At 45.8% G+C, this 22,866-nt stretch overlaps 1 protein-coding gene across 1 annotated transcript in view; it reads left to right on the top strand.

Annotated features, from left to right (window-relative positions):
- The first annotated feature begins 19,113 nt into the window (after window positions 1-19,113).
- The window catches only part of SAG (S-antigen visual arrestin), a 116,582-nt gene continuing 112,829 nt past the window's right edge, over window positions 19,114-22,866 (top strand). Inside the window, exon 1 of the mRNA XM_069213765.1 lies at window positions 19,114-19,268. The gene's annotated coding sequence lies outside the window, so the exon portion shown is untranslated. The remainder of the gene's footprint in view (window positions 19,269-22,866) is intronic.

Below are 22,866 nucleotides of genomic sequence, written 5' to 3'. Positions count from 1 at the left end.
GCAGTCGCAAATAGCGAGTAGCAAATAGCGATTCTGTAAAATAGCGAATCGGTATTTTGAAATCGCTAATTGTGATTTTTCTATTCTCGAGCAGCTTGATGACATTACAACCAGGAAGTGACTCAGTGCATGCTGTTTCCAGAAGCCTGAGTCACAGGAGCAGGCAGAGAGAGCCAGCACAGCCATAGAAAGGCACTCAGGAGAGTCAGCCAGGACCAGAAGATACTATGGCCACTGTTGGGAATGGGAAGGACAAAGGATAAAGGAAGCACAAACTGAAACTCAGTGAGCAGGCATTGGAGGTGCTCACAGAACAGGTGGTCAAGAACCATGACCAGTTATTTGGAAAACACTCACTACAGGTCTCAGAAAGTCAGAAGAGAAAAATGTGGGCTGACATCCAGACCAAAATATGTGCGGTGGGTGTTGTGCAGCATTCCATTGAGGAGATACGCAAGCGCTGATATGACTTGCGTTCACGTGCCAAAGACAGGGTAGCAAGCAGGCTGAAGGAGGCAAGGAGCACTGGAAAAGGACCACCCACTCAGACACCGTCCATCCCCATGGAAGACATGGTGGAGTCAACACTGCTGCCTGAAGCTGTTAGTGGTGTCACTGACATTGACACCTCAGGCACAACCGGCACCAGCAACGGTAAGGGCGTAATGATTTGAATCACCATATGTGAATGTACAAATGCCCCTTAGAAAATAGCAATGGCAATATGCATAGTGATAAATAAGTAGTCCATGCCACATATTACATACAACACAACAATGCCTTATGGGAGTGGTAGTCCATACCCCTAAAGTGCATCTACTACATAAATAGCAAGATAGTGTAAACCAAACAGATAAATAACCCAACTGACAATTAGAGATACTATGCCAGGTTAAATTTTTAGCATTTAAATAACTATGAGAATACAAATCCAAGAATGACATGCTGTGCATTGTTTTTGCAGATGTTCTGGGCCCTAAAGCAGCAGAAAGTTGAAATGGGGGGAATGACGAAAGTCAGACACAGCCCGATTCAAACACCAGTGAGTCCATCATACAAGCACCAACTAGACGCAGGGCACGTGTGCTACCCCTCCCTGAGTTTACCCTGGGCTCCGATGAATTGCTGGAAGAAGTACCCACACCACCTCCAGAGGTTAGAAGCACTGACAGACAGCAATCCCTGTCCCAGCGTCAGTCCACTCCCCTCAGGAGGTGTAGTGAAGAAGGCAGACCGAGCACAGAGGAAGGTAAGGGCCCATCACTGTTTGGTAGTCTTGAGACAGCCATGCTGAAAGTGCAGCGCATGTAAAGCAAACACATGAGATCAATACACAGACAGTTGTTGTCAATCGATCACAACATGGGATCAATGCACAGGCAGATGGGGGTCTATTGATGACAACATGGGATCAATGCACAAGCAGTTGGGGCCTTCAATAACAACATGTGCAAGCTGCAGCAGAGCACGTAAGGGAGATGACAAATGGCATTAGGGAACTCTGCACTGTAATGCACCAGAGGCACGTAGGTGCCATCACCAATTGATGGGCAGGTTGGATAGGTTCAGCAGATCTGACTATCGGCTCACTACCACAACTGCTTTGGTGTCACAATGTGCTGTGGGCATGCAAGTGGAGATGGCACATTGCAGTCCGGACATTGCATGAGGATTGGTGCAAATCACCAATGTTTTAGAGACAATGCAGACAGCCCGGAATGCTACAAACAGCAAACTGGGTGCTGGGGATAGTGAGGAACTCTCTAACCTCAGCAGTGTCACAGCCCCTGTGATGGATCCTAGGCATCACAGTTCCAGATGCAGTACTGTCTCTGAACCCGCAACAAGAGGTGCCACTGAGACTACTGAGCGTTCAAGTGGAGTGCGTGGACGTAAAAAGGACGTAAAAAGTAATGTGTAGAAGTACAGGGGACTTGCATATCATGTAGCAATGCAGTGATACTATGATGTCAATAGTGTCACACTGTAACTGGGGCCTGATTGTATATACTGTATACCTATGTCCTTTTCACACATATATTACCTGAAGTCAAGGCAATAAATGAGCTACCTCACCAATAAATGAAAGTAGAAGCGTTTTTTTAATTACTTATATGAGAAATAGTTGCGCGTGATCTCAGCACATCTTTGTCTGCCCTCTGCTGCACTGGTTCTGTCTGCTGGGTGAAAGGGTGGCTAGGGATTGTCATCCTCATCGGAGTCAGGCTCTGTGGGTTCCACTGGTATGCCTATCACCGTTGCGATGTTGTGTAGCATAGCACATGTGGCCACGATTTTGCAGATGTTTTCCAGACTGTATTGCAGTGCACCCCCCACTCTTGTGCAGGCATCTGAAACGACTTTTCAGTAGGCCAAAGGTCCTCTCTATTGTGCCACGTGTCCTCCTGTGTGCTGCATTGTACCTCCTTTCACTTGGCGTGGCAGGATTGAGATAGGGTGTTAAGATGAAGGACCACACTGCATATGCACTGTCTCCTAGAATGACAAGAGTGTAAAATGAGTTATTGTTATCTGTGACATCACATAGACGTTATGCGACATTGTTAACTGTTACAGTACCAAGTAGGTATTGTTCGCAAAATTCCCCAGCAAGAAGCCTTGTGTGTATTCCACTGTGCCTAAAGATGTAGGAATCATGTGTGCTACCTGGGTATCTGGCCACAAGATCCGTTATCACGTTACTCTTTCTGATCGTTCCGATACGCATACTCTGTGGCAGATGATGGACAGATAGCTAGATTTGTCCCACCAATGCAGCCAATGACGTGGAAATTAGGCGTCCTGGTAGAACTTTTGTTTTCTGCAAATCCTGTGGGGGGCGTTGGGGACTTTTATGTGCAGATGGATTTTGGTTAGCATGGCATTTAGGAATGCATTAGAGAAGCATGAAAGCGCACTTTGAGAGACACCTCCAGCTGCTGCTATGATCCCTTGATAGCTTCCTAAGGCTAAGAGGTGCAAGGAGCATAATACCTGCATATGAGTGGGTAGGGCATTGGTTCTGTGTGTGTTTTGCTGCAGTAGGGGTTGTAAATCAGCTATCAAGTCAAGTATTATGGCTGAGTTTAATCTGTACTTATCATATATCTCCTCCTCTCTCTGTTCGAATAGGGTAATGCGCACTCTAAAAATGCGCTCCTGTCTCCTCCTCCTCCCTCTCCTCAAACCAGCCATTGTGGAAAGGGCTGATGAATTCTGGGCCTCTTTATATAGGTTGACCTGTTAACCACCTTATTTCAATTTGTGGTAAATTGCACATGCAAAATCCCAATCGCAATTTGCGAATGCTTTATACATTGAATTATGATTCGGTATTTGCGAATCGCAGTGTGCGATTCGCATTTTCTACTCACAATTTTAAGGAATCGCTATATTACTGAGTCCTTAAATTTGCACTGCGAATGCCTTTCATACATTGTGAAAGGCGATTGTGCGTTCGCAAACAGTGGATTTTAGCAATTCGCACCGTTTGCGAATGCAAGATCCTTTGATACATCTAGCCCTTGTTTTTGTAAAATCTGAAGATTATGCTGCAGATAATGGACAATGTGGCAAGTGTGGCACATCCATAATTGAATAAAGCAGCGGCTGCATGAATGCATAGTTCCAGTGGCCCTGCTTATCATATGAATAGCCAACCTGCTGATGTACGGGTGTAAGATAATAGAGGAAAATGATATGAAATATGTTGAGATAGCAGAGATGAGCATATGGAAAAAATGACTTGGTCTTCCGAAGGTGAAAATGAACTGTGCTTTAATGCCGGACCTCAGTTTGATGAATATAAAATTTAAATATTATCAGTATGAACTACTGGTATATATACTTAACAGTTACAGAAGGCACATTAATTAAAATATATATTTTAAAATGATCTCCTGTTGGAAAAGGATGGATCTTGGATGGTAAACTTAGGGAGAATTCTTGCAGAGGTCGATCTTCTTGCCTCTATCAATCTGGAACAATGTATTCAGTTATCTAGAAAGAAAAATCTTGTGAAAGAGTTGGCTATTAAAACAGACTGAGAAGCCTGTGGAAGCAAAAAGCACCTTAATCACATGCGTAACAGTGCATAACAGTTTGTTCTCTGACCAAATTCACCCATACATAAAAGAGATAAAGGTTAGACATTTTAGACAGTGGTTATTGAAGTTCCGATTGGGGCTTTTTCTGTCATTTAAATATTGGGAAATCTTTCAGAACAAGAACGGATTGAATTCAGGGGATACACAGTTATGCTCCTTTTGTGATTCCGGCGAGTAGTATACTACGTGGTGCAAAGCAAAATGACACATTACTCAAACAAAGTTTTGTTGCAGGTATAATATACATAGTTGAGCCTACACCGGTAAACCCATTCTGTCTGGTAAGCTTTGGAGCTTAGCTCCAATTAGGCCACATTACCAAAGTATACTTAGTCACATGATAGACAATATTACTCTATGGCAACCCCTACAGTACAAAAATTATTTTTTGTTTCTTGGGATAAGGCAGTGCGCTGGTTGGGCTAGTGCTCGATATAGTAACAGATCCAATCTCTTTGATAAACATATAACCATAATAACGTGAAAACACAAACTTAACCAACCCTACTTCGTAACAACCCTTCCCCTCTTCCCCTCTTCCTGCATCCGGATATGATACTGTTTCCAATGCCACAATCTAGCAGCCTCAAGAAACCTATACACAAAAGGGCATCATAGTTATCAAGATTAGTGATTATGGCCCATATCTTCGGCCTGTGTGTCTGGGGCTTTCACTTCCGTCTTAGCACTGCCACCTGTCTCGTATAATTGAGTGGACTGAAAGTCAGATAAAATGGTATCACAATAATGCGCAATGGGGCATTTCCGCAGCCCAAGTGTGTCTTCGCTTGTGCCCAATTTATCATTGAGCGTTCACGCACAGGAACCAGTGGGGGAATCACAGGATTTCCATTTGCAGGTAATGAGTCGTTTAGCTAGTATGAAACCCAAATCCAAAAAGCGGGAAGTAACCCTATGTTTCTTGCTCCTACAATACAATCCTAGTAGGCATATTTCCCATTTATGCAAATCTGGACGTTCAGTGCAGACGGTTAAGCTTGATGTGATACCCATATGTATGCAAATGAGGGCAAGACCAAACCATGTCTGGTAAATCAGTATCTACCTGATTGCATCGGGGGCAGGCTGCATCTTCTCTATCATCAAATCTATTGATGATAGCAGGCATAAGATAAGCTCTATGAACTATATAAAGCTGAATAAGTTTAAATAGAGCACTGCGTGACACCTATTTTGGGCCTTCTAATAAGGCAGCCCATTTCTTCTCAGTGCAAGGATGCGTTAAGTCTGCCTCCCAGCGTTGCCGGAGAGTGAGGAACTGCGGGATAGTGTGAGAGCGGAGCAAATCAGCAAACAAGCCAATGAGATGACTGCCCCTGCCCATCACATGTAAGTATTAGATCATGAGATGCATGGGCAGTGTGGTCATGTCTCCACAATGGTGTCCAAGCATGGCAAGTAATGAATTATGATGCAAAAATTGACCCTAGGGAAGCCTGTTCTCTTCCATTAACATCTCACATGTGGCTAGTGTACCTTACCTATACAGGTCCCCCAGTGCGTGTGGCCCCAGAGCGAGCCACATAATCAGTTCAGCAGGCAACGTGGGCCTCCCTGCCCTAGGTATGCCCAGAAGAGCTAACCCCTGTGCATAGGGGATCACATGTTTGGTAATGCATAGGCATCTACGATAACATTGATAAGCCACCCCCAGTAACAGTGACTAAGGCTCCTGCGCCTGTGTGCAAGGATGAAACATATGTAAAATGGCTGACAGGTTTTAACTAGGAGAGAATGTGGCTGTGTCTGACAAACAAAGGTCCGCAAGTCATTTAGCAATCCATTGGGTTTGGGTCGCAAGGTAGCATTGCTCAAAGTGAGGAGTAGCTAGAACTCCTTTGTCTGTAGGCAAATAGAGTTTTGTCAATGCTACCCTTTATCTTGATTTATTCCAGATGAATTCTCATACCTGTTGATCAAGTGCATGGAAAAATGTGACAGGTATGTAGGTTAGTAAAGAGATATAAAAGGCGGGGTAAGACCACCATCTTCAACAGCGCCACTCTCCCCACCACCGCCAGTGGTAGCGTGCGCCAAAATACCATTTGGGCTCACAGAGATGTTGCTGAATGAGTCACATTACCCTCAAGCAGCTCTGTCATAGAGTGGTGTACCAGCACCCTCAAATATCGGAGTGTGTGTTGCTGCTATTCCAATTGTTTACCATCTAGAATAAAGCATAGATCAGGGACATCAGGAAGAAAGGTGGAATAGGCAAGACTTTGTCTAGTTTACATACAATCTGGAAATGGTTGCTTCATCACAATAGCGTAGTTGAGAGTGCGCTAAATAAGGAGGTCTGATCCGAATTTGGTGCATAAATAGAACCCAGTAGAACTGAGTGTCCATCTAGGTGGCCCACACTATGACATACCTACCCTCTATATCTAGTAGGGTATGCTCTACCACAAATTAGGTCCCAGGTCTAATCCATATCAGCACCCACCGGGCACAGATGGAGTCTTTGGTAGCAAACACCTGCCCACGCCAGCGCTGTTGTAGTTTGGAGCTTTCTGCATGAATGAGATGCATCTCTTGTAATAGCGCAATTTGTGTGGAGCAGCGTTTTAGGTAGGAATAAACTGCGTAGTGGCGCGATAGCGTATGCATGCCCCTCACGTCTCATATAAGTATATTAAAATGGGTCATGAATGATGGTAAGCACTGCCCATGCTCTGGGCTCTTCGCACATGTCAGCTAAAGTGTGGCTGTGCGTGTCGTGTAGAAGAATCACCATTATTGGGGATACGGGCCAGGTGGAATTGTGGGTTAAAACATTCTAATTCTAAACAAAAGAAAAGGAATATCAAAAGAGCAGACTGACAACATTTCCCTGCCCAAACCAATTACTAAACCCAACTCAGCAAGAGTTAACCAGTCGTGTTGGAGGCAGGCTAGTCAGTCAATGAGGTAGCACCCCGCATTGTCTATAAGTCACTTACAGGAGCCCATGCAAATGGCAGATCCTAAACTATCAGTCCGCCAAAGTATTAGTGAGAGCAAGAAAGGTTACCCACCATCTGGCCTGATGTCGGCCCCACATTGTTGTCCCCCACCTCTGCAAGAGAGGGTAAACAGATGAATTGCACATTGCAAGAGAGGGACACAGCAGTGCAGGTTCCCGCAGATATGTTGGGAATCGTAGGTCGTAGCAGTTAAGCACTTCAGCTGTCAGATAAGCTCGTCAGATGTTTGCAATGTCACTTCTGGTAGCATTGATGAGTCCGCTTGTGAGGGCCACAATGTCGAAGAGCCATAATCGCTGCTGGATTTATCAGTTCCGTTTTCTAGTACCGAGCCTCGGTCTTGCTCACGTATCACCACAGCATTCTGTATAGCCTGTCGGCTTTCATGAATGACATGCTCCAGGTTGGCATGGCTCCCAGCAGAGTAGAGTATCGTGGTCAGGGCCACTTGCAGTGTTGTCTCAGAATTGTCCCCACTAGTGTCACTGTGTTAGGTCAAGCAGTACAGTCAGCAGCCATATGTTCCATCTTCTTCAGCTAGTCCCATGCGTCTTCAGGTGTGTTGGTGTGTTGAAGAAGTGTGTCTTACCCCCTGGTGCAATCGGCAGTCATGACACAAATAGGAGAGGATATCGGATGTCAAGCTCATGGAATCAATGCTTGACTGCGAGAAAGGAACTGCATTGTTTCTGCACTGTTACAGTGTAGTCTGAGAAAAGCTGTACCTTTGCATTTTTTGCCACAATCTCCTGTAGTTTGTGTGCCTCGTGCAAAGCAGAGTCCCTGTCTCTGTAGTGTAGTAAGCAAAATAAGAACCGTCTACAGTTAGCGCCCGGTGGATGTCTGCGAGCCAGAACTGGGTGGGCATGTTCCACTGAGAAAAATTGTGAAAAAGTGTATTGAGGTAGCAGCTGCTTCAGCCACTGCTCTGTACATGCAACAGCATCCGATCCTTCCACTCCCTCTGGCAGTCTTATTATGTGTATATTCTTATGGCGTGAGCAGCCTCCTGCATCCTCCACACAGCTCTACAGTACCGCCCCTCACTCCAATATCATGCACATGGATGAGTCGATGTCACTAGTTTTCGGTTGAAGCTCTGTAATGGTTAGTTCTGCTGCATGGACTTTGTCTGCTAGTTTGCAGTGATCCACATGCAGCAGTATCAGGTCCATCGTTACTGCATTTATTTTACTTTCCAGCGATGTCTGCCTTGTTTCCAGTGTGGTACCAATCTTCTCCACCGCTGCAAGAACAGAATCCAGTTTGTTGCTAATGGAGAGCTGGGGAGCCAATTCATCTGACGAACTGACACCACCCAGCAAGTCATGATCAGTGTAAGGTCTCAAGGAGGCACCCTGCTGTGTTGCTCGTGGACACCCAGCGATACTGCATCCCAACAGATCAGTTTGATACAGCACTACACCACCACCTAGGGTAATTTTGTTTTTACCAAGCAGTGTGAGAGGAACAGCAGCTTAGTCAGTGCTAAGTCTCTGTTGGAAATGGTCTCTCTGCAGGGTCACCCCCAAACTTTTTGCCTTCCTATGCTTCTTTTTCTGACCTCATCTTTGCTGGCTTTAGGACTCTGGTCACTTTACCACTGCTAACTAGTGCTAAAGTGCATGTGCTTTCTTCCTAAAAACATGGTAGCATTGGCTAATTCCCAATTGGCATATTTAATTTACTTGTAAGTCCCTAGTAAAGTGCACTACATGTGCCTAGGGCCTGTAAATTAAAAGCTACTAGTGGGCCTGCAGCACTGTTTGTGCCACCCACATAAGTAGCCCATTAACCATTCCTCAGGCCTGCCTTTACAAGGCCTGTTTGTACAGTTTCACTGCCACTTCGACTTGGCATTTAAAAGTACTTGCCAAGCCTTAAACTCCCCCTTTTCTACATATGTCACCTCTAACGTAGGCCCTAGGTAACCCATAGGGTAGGGTGCTATATAGGTAAAAGGCAGGACATGTACATGTGTGTTTTATATGTCCTGGTAGTGGAAAACTCCTAAATTTGTTTTCCACTACTGTGTGGCTTGCTCCTTTCACCGGGCTAGCATTAGGGCTACCCTCATATACTGTGTGAGTGGTAGATTCTGAGCAGAAAGGTGTAACGAGGTCATATTTAGTATGGCCAGAATGTTAATAAAAAATACTGCTTATTGGTGACGTTGGATTTTATATTACTACTTTAGAAATGCCACTTTTAGAAAGTGAGCATTTCTCTGCACCTAAAATCCATCTGTGCCTTACAGCCTGTCTCCACTCAACGTCTGGGCTGGTTGACAGCTCCCTTGTGCATTTCACCCAGACAACCACAAACACAGGATGCTCAGTCACACCTGCACTCATCTGCATACTGAATGGGTATTCCTGGATTGGAAGGGTGGAGAGCATGACACTTACATTTCAAAGGCCATTGGCCTGCCCTCACACAACGGATTGCCAAACCCCCTACTGGGACCCTGGCAGACAGACCTGTACTGGAAGGGAAACTTGTCCACTTCAAAACCACTCTTTGAATTCTTCTTTAGTTCAAAGCCATTTATGGTTATATGAACAGGGTCTCTGACCCCACCAAATCAGACAATTCTGGACCAGAACCTGCAACCTGTCAAGAGGAACTGCCTGGCTGCACAAAGGACTCACCTGGACTTCTTTGTTGCAAAGGACTGTTGCCTTGCTGTTGCCCCGCTTCCTTGCTGGCCTCTGACTTTGCTGAGATGTGCTCTCCAAGGGCTCGGTTTGAGCTTGCCTCCTGTTTTCTGAAGTCTCAGGGCCCAAAAGACTTCATCTCTTCAAGGAAATTCTTTGTGCGCCAAAAATCGATGCACATCCTGCTGGAAACGATGCACAGCCCGCCTTGCAATGAGAAAATAGCTGCACAGCTGAACCGGAACGGCGCAACCCGTCTTCCCGAGTGAAGATCGACACAGCACCTGCGTTGCGACCAGAAACTCGATGCACAGCCCTCCCGGGTTGACGCACAGCCGAGCTGGAACAACACAGCCCGACCTCCTGAGTGAAGCATCAACGCAGCGCCTGCCGTGCGACAGGAAATTTGATGCAATGCCTTCCGAATTGACGCACCATCTGGATTTCCACGCATCGTCCCTGGGCATCAAAAGAACCCTGCATCGCAGTGAGGAACCAAGACTGCGCGCCAGAAATTGACGCAAAGCCCCTTGCAGCATGGAAAGAAACGACAAATTGTCTGTGCCGCGTCGGAAAATCCGACGCACACTTTATTTTTCCACGCATCTCCTCCTCTGCAGATTCCATGTGTGTAGTTTTGACGCAAACAAGAGACAACTGTTGATTTTTAAGATCTAAGACTCTTTTTAAACTTGCAAAAGTGATATTTCAACTTGTACTTATTGAATCTTTATCGTTTTGACCTTAACTTAACTAGATAAATATCAAATATTTTTCTAAACCTGTATGGTGTATTTATGCGGTGTTTTCACTGTGTTATTACATGATTTATTGCACAAATACATTACAAATTGCCTTCTACGTTAAGCCTGACTGCTCAGTGTCAAGCTACCAGCGGGGTGGGCACAGGATAATTTGGATTGTGTGTGATTTACCCTCACTAGGATTGTGGTCCCTACTTGGACAAGGATGTAGACCTCTGCCAACTAAAGACCCCATTTCTAACAGTCTCCAAGAATGCATCAGTAATAATTGCACAAATGTTCCATTCCAGGAGGAGCAAAATATCTGTTGGCACAGATTATAGGGCACTTGTCACTGAAGTGGTCTTCAGTTGTCTTCCCGGACCCAGTGCAGCAGTCAACTGGACTCTCGTTGAGAGGAGGGCACGCTTGCCAGCTCCTTTCTACTCCTCAGGCAAGGCAGCACAACCAGCTCTGAGTGTGCTACTGGTAGTGGAATGTAGTGGTTGAGAGAACACTCCTGTTAGCAAGGGTCTGCTTGCTTGCGCCACATTAGCCCCCAGACGCAGCAGCACATGCAGCCCCAACCATGAGCACTGGAACAGTTTGTGTAGTGGTCTGTCAGGTGCTCAGCTATAGATTGCCTCCCTCCACATTTACTCTAGGTCGCTTCCAGGCTATTGGGCGTGTCGTGCTTTCGACGATCTTTGATGTGCCGCTCCCAATATCTGCACCCAAAGTCAATGAACACAGTTCTCGTCACTCCTTGTTGTTTTCTGGGGTCTGCAATGAGGAGAAGGCCCGCTTACCTGTGTGGAGTACTGGGTCGTAGAAACACGAGCGGCCTTGGCTGTAAATTTACCAGCAGAACAGGTGATTAAAGTCAAATTATATAAAAAATCAGAGGAGGGGTATAGCAGGAGCAATTTATTTTATCCACTGAACTACTTGCTATGTCTGGTCAGGAGGAAAGCGCCAAAAGAGCGAGCCCTCACCAGGTCCAAGCTGTGAGTAGGGGAAGTCGCTGTGTCAGCATGTAGCAGGTATCAGGCCCAAAAGAGCAGCACACCTCCCCACTTACTTTACCTACTGAGGCGGTACATCCAATCATGGGAGGAAATGAGTGCACAGCCAACGGCAAGTTTGTTGCTGGCTGGTCTAGTCGCTTGGCGTCTACCCTCCTCAGTTGGAGCCAGTGGAGGATAGCAGTAGCACGTCAGGATCCATCTCCCCACAGGTGTGAGCTGCAAAAAAGGAAAAACATGTTGGCAGTGCAACATCTATTCCCTGAAGCACAAGTCAGATAAGTTAATCCTGCATGCAGTTTCCGCTGGCGGTTCACAGGCCATCACAACATGGCCAAGGGTATCCCACAGCCACTGCGCCCTTCCAGTAGCCAGGATCCGCACTCCACTTGTAGGCTGCACTTCGGCTGACCCAGTTCAGACGGCAAGGCAAGTTTCACTTCAGGGGGTACTGTGGCCCAGAGATTCGTAGCCCGCACCCTAGGAATGTGACAAGGGGCTCACCTTATTCGCCACGTCATGCCACATCATGGCACCTCCAGGCAAGGTCTGCAATTTCACAGCCTAAGGTCAGTTCCTAGGCCGCATCAATCCCGGCCTGCAGCTCCATCGCTTTCGATGTCTCTGCTGCAATTTCGCTCAGTGTGGCAGCAGGGCGGACGGGTGTCACAGAGAAAAGACCCCTGTCCTGGGATGATGGGCTCCTGTCAGGAGAAAAGTCGGACTAGCACAATGAAGTGCAGAGTTCATCTAGAGCACGTCTGCCATGTTGGCTGCACAAGCCGCACCACCCATTTTAAATAATATCATTGATGACATCATGCAGTCATTGATGCACCATCCTACAGGGTTTGTGAACTTGCAATAATTCAACACACTACACCTGTAGACATTTTTCTACTCACCTTAATAGGATTGCTTCTTAAAGACTTCACATAACTAGCAATTTTAAGTCATGAGGTTGACAGGTATACATATGCCACTGTGAAGACACTTTCTATCAGGTCCTCTAGACAACGCCCCAGAATTCAGTAAAATACACTACACTCATTCCTGAGATGGACATAATGGCATACGAACTTAGAGCCATGGATAAAAACACAAGTATGAGATAAACAACCTCTACGTGGGACAGACCTACATTCTACATTATTCAATAATCCGTGATGCCTGAAAATATTTAGTGAAGTTCCGGAAATAAATATGCACAGCTTATAAAACTTGTCTAAACCACTGTATTACAAGTATTTATCATGTCAACATGCCTAGATAGCCACTGTTGGTTGATACATTGTCAACGGCAGCTTCACCCTTTCTCACTCATTTGTTTAGAACAGGTCTTAGCTTTATGGAATCCACATCATGGAGTACTTCTTCCACCCTTTATGTTAGTGATTTGTAAACGGTGCACCATATTAACTTTTAACATGCACAATTGTGCCCCCCAGGGCTTGCGCCATTGGCATGCTATCGAACCAAATGTGTACATTCAGTAACTCTATACTATATGGGAGTACCCTTTGCCAGGCCTGCCGCCTGCTGCCAACATGAGGGGGCGGTGGTGTGGTACCAAAAACACAAGTGCTGCCAACTCCTCCTCACAGAAAATGTTGCACAGGGTTACTCCCTCACCTTGACGTTAGGAATGGGACTGGGAGTCTTGGTGCTAGCTCCCTGCCTCGGCTATAAATGGGGTGGCGTGGGCTCGAAGGATGACAAGAAAACAAGCTAAGCAAGCAGGGGGAAAAGCAATGAAAAAACACAGGGGCGGAGAAAAGAGAAAACAGTAAAAAGAAAGCTCATAAAATAGGAGAGATGGACAAAAATATGACGGGCGAAGCAGGACTGCTGAGGTTAGTTAAATTGCACAAGGCAGGCAGGATGGATGTGGGGTTACACCCTAATCAAAAGGGCTGCCACTTCCATCGCATATCATGACGCTTCAGGTTATTTTTTAATGTGAAATGTGTCTTTGTAACTTTTTATGCATAAGACACTTTTTGTGCATAAACGTAATTACATGTCATTTTGCATATTTTGGGGGACATTTTGTATAATTATACTACCCTGAATTATGCAAATGTCGTACACCCCAAATGAAAACCAAAGGCGAAAAATAAACAATAATGACACAGAGGGGAGTGCAGCGAATTGTTCTAAGCCAGTTCTGCTTTTGGTAGCCAAAAAACAAGCATTGTTCTACGCACAATCTGGTTATTTTTCATACCCTGTAATTGTGACTTCTTTCATGGACGGAGCTGCAACCACAAGTGCTTTTATAGAATTGTATTCCTGATCATCCCCGGGCAACACCTGCTACTGTGGGCTTGGCTAGCTGCTAGGACATGAGACTGACACTAGGAAACAACAACATACTAAAACCTAGTCACTGAAAGTGAGTCCACCCTCCCAGTTGGTTCTAGGTAAGTAGGATACCTTAAGTAAGTTGGAGATCTAGGTATGTTGACCACGGCATTTTGTTCCACATTTCTACGTCAGTTTCATGCATCTTACAAAGCTGCATCGACCCATGACAGCTCTGATACAGGACCCATAAAAATGCACATTTTGATCTATATTTAACAGGAGTTCCTTAATAAGAACTTCCAACCACCTCTAGACTAAATGATCTTTCAGACTTAACACACTTAACCATTGTTGGTGCATAATGTTTTTTTAAATAATGGTATTTGACACTAAAAATGTGTGTACCTATGCCAGTGCACTCCTGTTCTTTAAAATGTCTGATTTGTCAATAATTTCTCAAATGTTCCTAAATGTTTATGTGGGAGAGCTAACATCTCCCTTGCAGAATAGCCTCGTAATCCTTCCAATGTCTTTCAAGTCTGTATGTATAAAAAAGCCTTCTCAAGTCACTTAGATAAAAACAAATAAATATGTATTGAAATTAGTCACTCCTTTCTCAGTCTTATTTCCATCACTAATAAAGATTACTGTAGGGTTCCATTGCTGGTTAAAAGTGTTATTTTCCTATACAGTGACAAATGAAAAACCGATTTTGGCAAGATTGATGTCAATATACAATTATAAATCCTTCCAATTTTGAGCAATTTGTTGGGTCAGTATTTATAAAAATCATAATTTAATGGTATTTTAAAGCAATTCCTTAATAAAAGCCTACAACCACTGCACATTGACCTTTAGATTCATTGATATTTTGGTTGCAGCTAAAGTCGTATACTGGGCTTTGAAATATGTAATTTGCCTGTATTCTAAATGACCCCTGAACTACTTTAATTACTGCTCCTTTACAGGTGTTGATTTTGTATATTATGTCCATTAGAGTGCTGGTTCATCTTTCAATTATTTCATCAGTGCATCTACGCTCACATATTCCGTGTGGTATAGAAGTTGCTCATTATTTCGATTTCGCACACATATGTTGCCTATTGCTTACAAAAAGTTGGGAACCTCCGTATTACAGTGTCAGAACAGATCCATCTCTCCTTCTCTTCTCTCTGAACACCATCATATACATCTGTAATGGCTCTTGCGCCACCATCCTCACCTATATGTGCATGGACACCTACATCCACATTTCCCTTAGTACAAGCACCAGATGTGACACCCTCACTTCCACCCAAGCTGGTGCACGCATGGGATTGGTTTAGAAAGAACAAATTAAAGAAGCACCACCCATGTGCTTGCTAGCACCTACACCGGCACCTACATACACAAGGGCACCTACACAAGCAGCTGCACCCACAAAGGCACCTACATGGGCATGTGCACCCACAAGTGTACGAAAACCAGGACCTGCACCCACAAAGGCATCTGCTCTGGCATTTGACCCACACTGGCACTGCGCTAAGACACACCTGGGTCCAGCACCAGCATGGCTTCTGTCACACAGACAGAGTCCACAGTCCTGGAGACAGGAAAGTGCAGACATTAGAACGTGAAAATGCAGACATGAGGACAGGGTGAGGCACCGTTGTTAATACTGGGAGGTGGATACAGGAGAAACAGACACACACACACCAAGATAGTTAGATAGAGACACTGGGACAGACAGAAGTACACAAGTATCACAAACTGGCAGCTCCAAGCCCCGGGTCAGAGAAACAAGGCCCCTGGAACAAGAAGGAGCTGACACTCAAGGACAATAAACCCTTTTTCTTCTCATGTAATGCTCACGACCGTAATTATGCCCTTTGAAAGTAAATAATAGTTGGTACTACTTCCCCCGTTAATGACATTCAATTTGCTTCCTTTAGAAATATAACAAGCATTGGTAAAGCATAGTAGAGGTCAGTGGTGCAGAGTGGAGTGGTGCAGAGTGGAGTGGAACAAAGTAGAGTGGCACAGAGTGGAGTAGCACAGGGTGGAGTGGCACAGAGTGGAGTGGCGCAGAATAGAGTGGCACAGAATAGAGTGGCACCGGTTAGAGTAGAGTGGCATAGAATGGTGCAGACTGGAGTGGCATAGAGTTGAGTGATGCAGAGGGAAGTATCACAGAGTAGAACTGAGTGGCATAGAGTGCAGTGGCATAGAGTGGTGCAGAGTATCTTAGAGTGGTACAGAGTAGGGTATAGTGCAGTACAGTGCAGAGGCATAGAGTGCAGTGGTGAGGGGAGTAGAGCAGCACAGAGTGGAGTAGTGCAGACTAGAGTGATGTATAGTACAGTGGTGGAAAGAGCAGTGTTGCAGAATAGAGTGTTAGAGTCCAGTGGAGAAGAGTGGAGTAGAGTGGCGTAGAATACAGTGATGCAAAGTAGAGTGCAGTGGCATAGATTGCAGTGACATAGAATGCTGTTGTGGAGAGTGCATTGGCATAGAGTACAGTGGTGAAGAGTAGAGAGGTGTAAGGTGCACTGGCATAGAGTGGAGTGATGCAGAGTAGAGTACAGTGACGTAGAGTGCAGTGGCACAGAGTAGATTGTTTCAGAGTAGACTGAAGTGGCATAGAGTGGAGTAGTGCAGGGTAGAGTGCAGTTGCATAGAGTGGCATAGAGCGTCATGGCGTAGAGTTAAGTGGTGTAGAGTGCAGTGGCATAGAATGCAGTGGTGCAGAGTAGATTAGAGTGGCGTGCAGTGGATTGGCTCGGAGTGCAGGTGCATAGAGTTGAGTCTTACAGAGTAAAGTGCATTGGCATTGAATGTATAAGCATAGAGTGCTGTGGCATAGAGTGCAGTGTTGAAGAGTATTGAAGAGTACAGTGGTGTAGAGTGGAGTTTTGCAGAGTAGATTTGTGTGGCCTAGACTGGAGTGGTGCAGAGGTCAGTGATGAAAGGTGCAGTGGTGTGGACTATAGTGGTAAACCGTGCATTGGCATGGAGTATAGAGGTACAGGGTAAAGAAGAGAGGCGTAGTGTGAAATGGTATTGAGTGCAGTGGAATAGAGTGGAGTGATCCAGAGTGCAGTGGCACGGATGGTGTAAAGTGGAGTGAAGCACAGTACAATGCAGTGGGGTGGAGTGGTACAGAGTAGAGTGGAGCGGCGCAGAGTGGAGTGTTCATGGTGTGTATCACACTGCTATCACTGACAGCACGTTTTCATTTGAAATTACCATTACATTTCTACAGACATACAGTTTTACTAATGAAACTACACAGTGCACAGACGAAAATGTGTGGATATTGCATCACCTAGTTTGAAGATTCATTTTGATCATATTAAAGTATTTGTTTCTAACACTACAGAAATAACAAAAAATGTGCTTCATTTGTGTGTTCATAATTCTGAGACATTCAGAAATACTTACACAATTCGCTGAAATGTTGCTGTGTGCTAGAAACGCACTCTTCCCTACCCCTAGTATCCAGCAAGATTGTCACATAAATCCTCTCACTTTGAAGACAGAAAGAAAAGCAGACAAGCACCATCAGAAGACATCGCCTGGCATTTGACCTCTGTCTTTGAATGTACAGCAAATGTGATGAGATAAAAACAAGATTTACAGCCTGTTTACAGAAAGGGAGCACTCCGAAGGATACCGTAAATAAAGTTCTGGCAAAGGAAGGACCAATCTCCAGCTGGACAGCCTAAAACAAATAAAGCAAGCAAATGGAAAGCAATAAAAAGTGAGTTACAAACCAGAAAGGCAATGGCAAGCAATGGGTACAATGCATTCCTACGTCAACTTTTTGAATGTCCCCAAGATGTCTCTAGCAGACATGCGACCTAAAAAGGGGGAGTTGGCCCAGGTGGGATTCAATCTTATGATTTACCCAAACTTAATTTAATGAGCCGTCTTTCTGTGTTTAAGGCATGGGCACAAGAAATGAATTTGACTCAGATTCAAATGACATCACCTGTGTCATAGAAGCCCATATTTGCACTTGTCCACTTTGCACATGACCGAAGAACATATGCAGTTGTCCTTTGGCTTACGTTTTTGAGGAGTAATGAAAAAATATGAGACACCAGCAAAGAGCATGGCCCTAGATAGCTGTGCGAGAAAGATATCATCCCAAGCCAGCTGTGGACAGCTGAAAGTTGTGGACAATAGATATGAACAAAATTGAGGGTAGCCACCAACTACACCAAAGCCATGCATAAGGGCCTCCAGGGACACCTGATTGGGTGGGTTCATGCCTCTGTTTCACCCTTTCTCTCTAGCATCAACTGCACTTTGTGTTATGTCATGCTTAGTACCATGGTGGTATACAGTGTGCTCTCTAAATACTTCTCGTGCACACACACACCACATCTCACATTATCCGTGTGCAGTGTTGTGATCAATGTCATTGCATAAACACTCTACTCATCCCCACTGAAGCACACACACCTAAGCCGTTATCTGCACCTTCGCTCCATTTAAATGCAACCATATACTTAGACCCACAAACCTTCAACTAAACACATACTATCACCCCCAAAGACATTCATACAAGTATATTAAACTCCTACATTCAAACAAACGCAAGTGCACAATTCGCACACACTCATATATATATATATATATAGTCTCGCACATCAACATCCAACCACATGCTATCACACCCTCTGCCACACATACAGCTATACTGAACTACATCCAAACAAGGGCATACACCCCATTCACACACACCCCCATTTACTCAGTGCCAGTCACTTACAATCAAACACATGCTATCATTCCCACCGACACACAGACAGTTTTACTAGACTACATCCAAATCTCTACATACACCCCATTCACATACTCACCCATATACCCCCACACACCTACAGCCACATTACCTCACCACAGTGAGACTCATACAACTATACTTGTCATCATACTAGACAGAAGAGTAGTATGTAAACTTAAGTGGGTGTGTCCTCGTGCAGCATCGTTACTTCTTACCATTTTACTGCAAGAATGGTTTACAGAAGTGCGTTTCCTTCCAAAGGTGCTCGGGTCTCGTGATTGGGTGTTGAGTGGCCCAAATGGAAACCTGGAAGTACATGAACCGTATCTCAAAGTATCTTCTTGCTGCTAGGAAGTGCCGGCACGCGCCACTTGAAAGTCCTGTGCCCCTGCTGACAAGTAAGCCCTGCCCTGCTGACACAGCCCGCCACGGATCATTTGCTAACCCGCCTACACAATCTCCCCAGCCCGGGATTATAGGATGGGCTTTCCAAGCCAGGATGAGGCAGCCTGGCATCGCAAAGCCGGTACAAATGCCCCCGTCCGCCCTCCCCAGGAGGCAGAGCCGGTCAGAACAGACAGGAGAGAGTGGCCGCCGGGGCGCCAGAGGTCATCGTCTGCTCCTTGGGTTCGCGCGGCCTGCAGTTTGGGACTAGCTTCCTGCTTCCCGCAGGTACCAACCAACCACTCGTGTTTGCTTCAGAGACGCCTATATTACTGCCATTCTCTCTTTTCGTGACACCTGAAGTGCCTCTCAACGTCGACTAGGCATTGGCGAGTTTTGGTTAAAAATTGCTAAAGAAAAATCGGCTAATTTGCGCCCTAAATTCGAATATCCGTAGGCCTTATCGAATCGGGGAAAGTTTCGGTATTTTTAGATTCTAAAATCAAATACAATATTTCTGATATGGAATCAAATAATTTGCTTCAAACAGTAGTTTGCATTGGTCACATTTTTTTCGTGTGGATTCGTTTTCGTCACCAATCATTTCAGGTTTTAAGAAATTCTTGGGCATTTTTTCTAAAACTGGTGGTGTTTTGCTGCATGAGAGAAATGTAAACTCTAGATAAATTTTGTCAACCTGACATAACTTTGCTGGTGCATGAATAGCCTCCGGTTGTGTTTTTGTGAGCGAGTCTCTACTTTTGTCTTCATTTTTTTTGTAAACATCCCCGGTTCTTTTATATCTGTTTTTCCACTCAGTTACATGTAGGTTCCTTGAGTGTGAAGCGAAAATTGCCAGTACCAGAATGCAAAGTAACCATTAGGACTGTGTGACACTCGCCTGATATTTGACAACAGAGATGCCTGAGTCTTTTAACTATGTGGGATTCATAGCTGCTTTTCTACTACTGTTATTTTACAAATCTTTTAAAATCTGCTGTATACTGAGGCTTTCCGTGTACTTGGCTGCCGCAGTATTTTTAAACCAGTAAGCAACGAATCAGCAGTACTGTTCTATGACACTGATAGTCATGTGAGTCACGAGGTCGAAGTGTACGGGAACAAAGGGGAACTGTGATAGGCTACCTTTGTTTTGTTTATACTACTGTAGGAAGTTGGCTCTGTATGTGCTATTTCAAAGTAAGGAATAGCATGCACAGAGTCCAAGGGTTCCCCTTAGAGGTAAAATAGTGGTAAAAATAGATAATACTAATGCTCTATTTTGTGGTAGTGTGGTCGAGCAGTAGGCTTATCCAAGGAGTAGTGTTAAGCATTTGTTGTACATACACATAGACAATAAATGAGGTACACACACTCAGAGACAAATCCAGCCAATAGGTTTTGTATAGAAAAATATCTTTTCTTAGTTTATTTTAAGAACCACAGGTTCAAATTTAACATGTAATATCTTGTTTGAAAGGTATTGCAGGTAAGTACATTAGGAACTTTGAATCATTTCAATTGCATGTATACTTTTCAAGTTATTGACAAATAGCTACTTTAAAAGTGGACACAGTGCAATTTTCACAGTTCCTGGGGGAGGTAAGTTTTTGTTAGTTTTACCAGGTAAGTAAGACACTTACAGGGTTCAGTTCTTGGTCCAAGGTAGCCCACCGTTGGGGGTTCAGAGCAACCCCAAAGTCACCACACCAGCAGCTCAGGGCCGGTCAGGTGCAGAGTTCAAAGTGGTGCCCAAAACGCATAGGCTAGAATGGAGAGAAGGGGGTGCCCCGGTTCCGGTCTGCTTGCAGGTAAGTACCCGCGTCTTCGGAGGGCAGACCAGGGGGGTTTTGTAGGGCACCGGGGGGGACACAAGCCCACACAGAAATTTCACCCTCAGCGGCGCGGGGGCGGCCGGGTGCAGTGTTAGAACAAGCGTCGGGTTTGCAATGTTAGTCTATGAGAGATCAACGGATCTCTTCAGCGCTGCAGGCAGGCAAGGGGGGGCTTCCTCGGGGAAACCTCCACTTGGGCAAGGGAGAGGGACTCCTGGGGGTCACTTCTCCAGTGAAAGTCCGGTCCTTCAGGTCCTGGGGGCTGCGGGTGCAGGGTCTTTTCCAGGCGTCGGGACTTAGGTTTCAGTGAGTCGCGGTCAGGGGGAAGCCTCGGGATTCCCTCTGCAGGCGGCGCTGTGGGGGCTCAGGGGGGACAGGTTTTGGTACTCACAGTCGTAGAGTAGTCCGGGGGTCCTCCCTGAGGTGTTGGTTCTCCACCAGCCGAGTCGGGGTCGCCGGGTGCAGTGTTGCAAGTCTCACGCTTCTTGCGGGGAGTTGCAGGGTTCTTTAAAGCTGCTTCTTGAAACAAAGTTGCAGTCTTTTTGGAGCAGGTCCGCTGTCCTCAGGAGTTTCTTGTCGTCGTCGAAGCAGGGCAGTCCTCAGAGGATTCAGAGGTCGCTGGTCCCTTTGGAAGGCGTCGCTGGAGCAGAGTTCTTTGGAAGGCAGGAGACAGGCCGGTGAGTTTCTGGAGCCAAGGCAGTTGTTGTCTTCTGGTCTTCCTCTGCAGGGGTTTTTCAGCTAGGCAGTCCTTCTTCTTGTTGTTGCAGGAATCTAATTTTCTAGGGTTCAGGGTAGCCCTTAAATACTAAATTTAAGGGCGTGTTTAGGTCTGGGGGGTTAGTAGCCAATGGCTACTAGCCCTGAGGGTGGGTACACCCTCTTTGTGTCTCCTCCCAAGGGGAGGGGGTCACAATCCTAACCCTATTGGGGGAATCCTCCATCTGCGAGATGGAGGATTTCTAAAAGTTAGAGTCACCTCAGCTCAGGACACCTTAGGGGCTGTCCTGACTGGCCAGTGACTCCTCCTTGTTATTCTCATTATTTTCTCCGGCCTTGCCGCCAAAAGTGGGGGCCGGGCCGGAGGGGGCGGGCAACTCCACTAGCTGGAGTGTCCTGCGGTGCTGTGACAAAGGGGTGAGCCTTTGAGGCTCACCGCCAGGTGTTACAGCTCCTGCCTGGGGGAGGTGTTAGCATCTCCACCCAGTGCAGGCTTTGTTACTGGCCTCAGAGTGACAAAGGCACTCTCCCCATGGGGCCAGCAACATGTCTCTAGTGTGGCAGGCTGCTGGAACTAGTCAGCCTACACAGATAGTCGGTTAAGTTTCAGGGGGCACCTCTAAGGTGCCCTCTGGGGTGTATTTTGCAATAAAATGTACACTGGCATCAGTGTGCATTTATTGTGCTGAGAAGTTTGATACCAAACTTCCCAGTTTTCAGTGTAGCCATTATGGTGCTGTGGAGTTCGTGTTTGACAAACTCCCAGACCATATACTCTTATGGCTACCCTGCACTTACAATGTCTAAGGTTTTGTTTAGACACTGTAGGGGTACCATGCTCATGCACTGGTACCCTCACCTATGGTATAGTGCACCCTGCCTTAGGGCTGTAAGGCCTGCTAGAGGGGTGACTGACCTATACTTGCATAGGCAGTGAGAGGCTGGCATGGCACCCTGAGGGGAGTGCCATGTCGACTTACTCGTTTTGTTCTCACTAGCACACACAAGCTGGCAAGCAGTGTGTCTGTGCTGAGTGAGAGGTCTCCAGGGTGGCATAAGACATGCTGCAGCCCTTAGAGACCTTCCTTGGCATCAGGGCCCTTGGTACTAGAAGTACCAGTTACAAGGGACTTATCTGGATGCCAGGGTCTGCCAATTGTGGATACAAAAGTACAGGTTAGGGAAAGAACACTGGTGCTGGGGCCTGGTTAGCAGGCCTCAGCACACTTTCAATTGTAAACATAGCATCAGCAAAGGCAAAAAGTCAGGGGGCAACCATGCCAAGGAGGCATTTCCTTACACAACCCCCCCCCCCCAAACGAAAGAGGATGAGA

Source organism: Pleurodeles waltl, chromosome 11 (genome assembly GCF_031143425.1).
Source record: "Pleurodeles waltl isolate 20211129_DDA chromosome 11, aPleWal1.hap1.20221129, whole genome shotgun sequence".
Classification (NCBI taxonomy): domain Eukaryota; kingdom Metazoa; phylum Chordata; class Amphibia; order Caudata; family Salamandridae; genus Pleurodeles; species Pleurodeles waltl.
The sequence above is the reverse complement of the archived record's forward strand: the minus strand, read 5'-3'. Positions and strand labels throughout refer to the sequence as shown.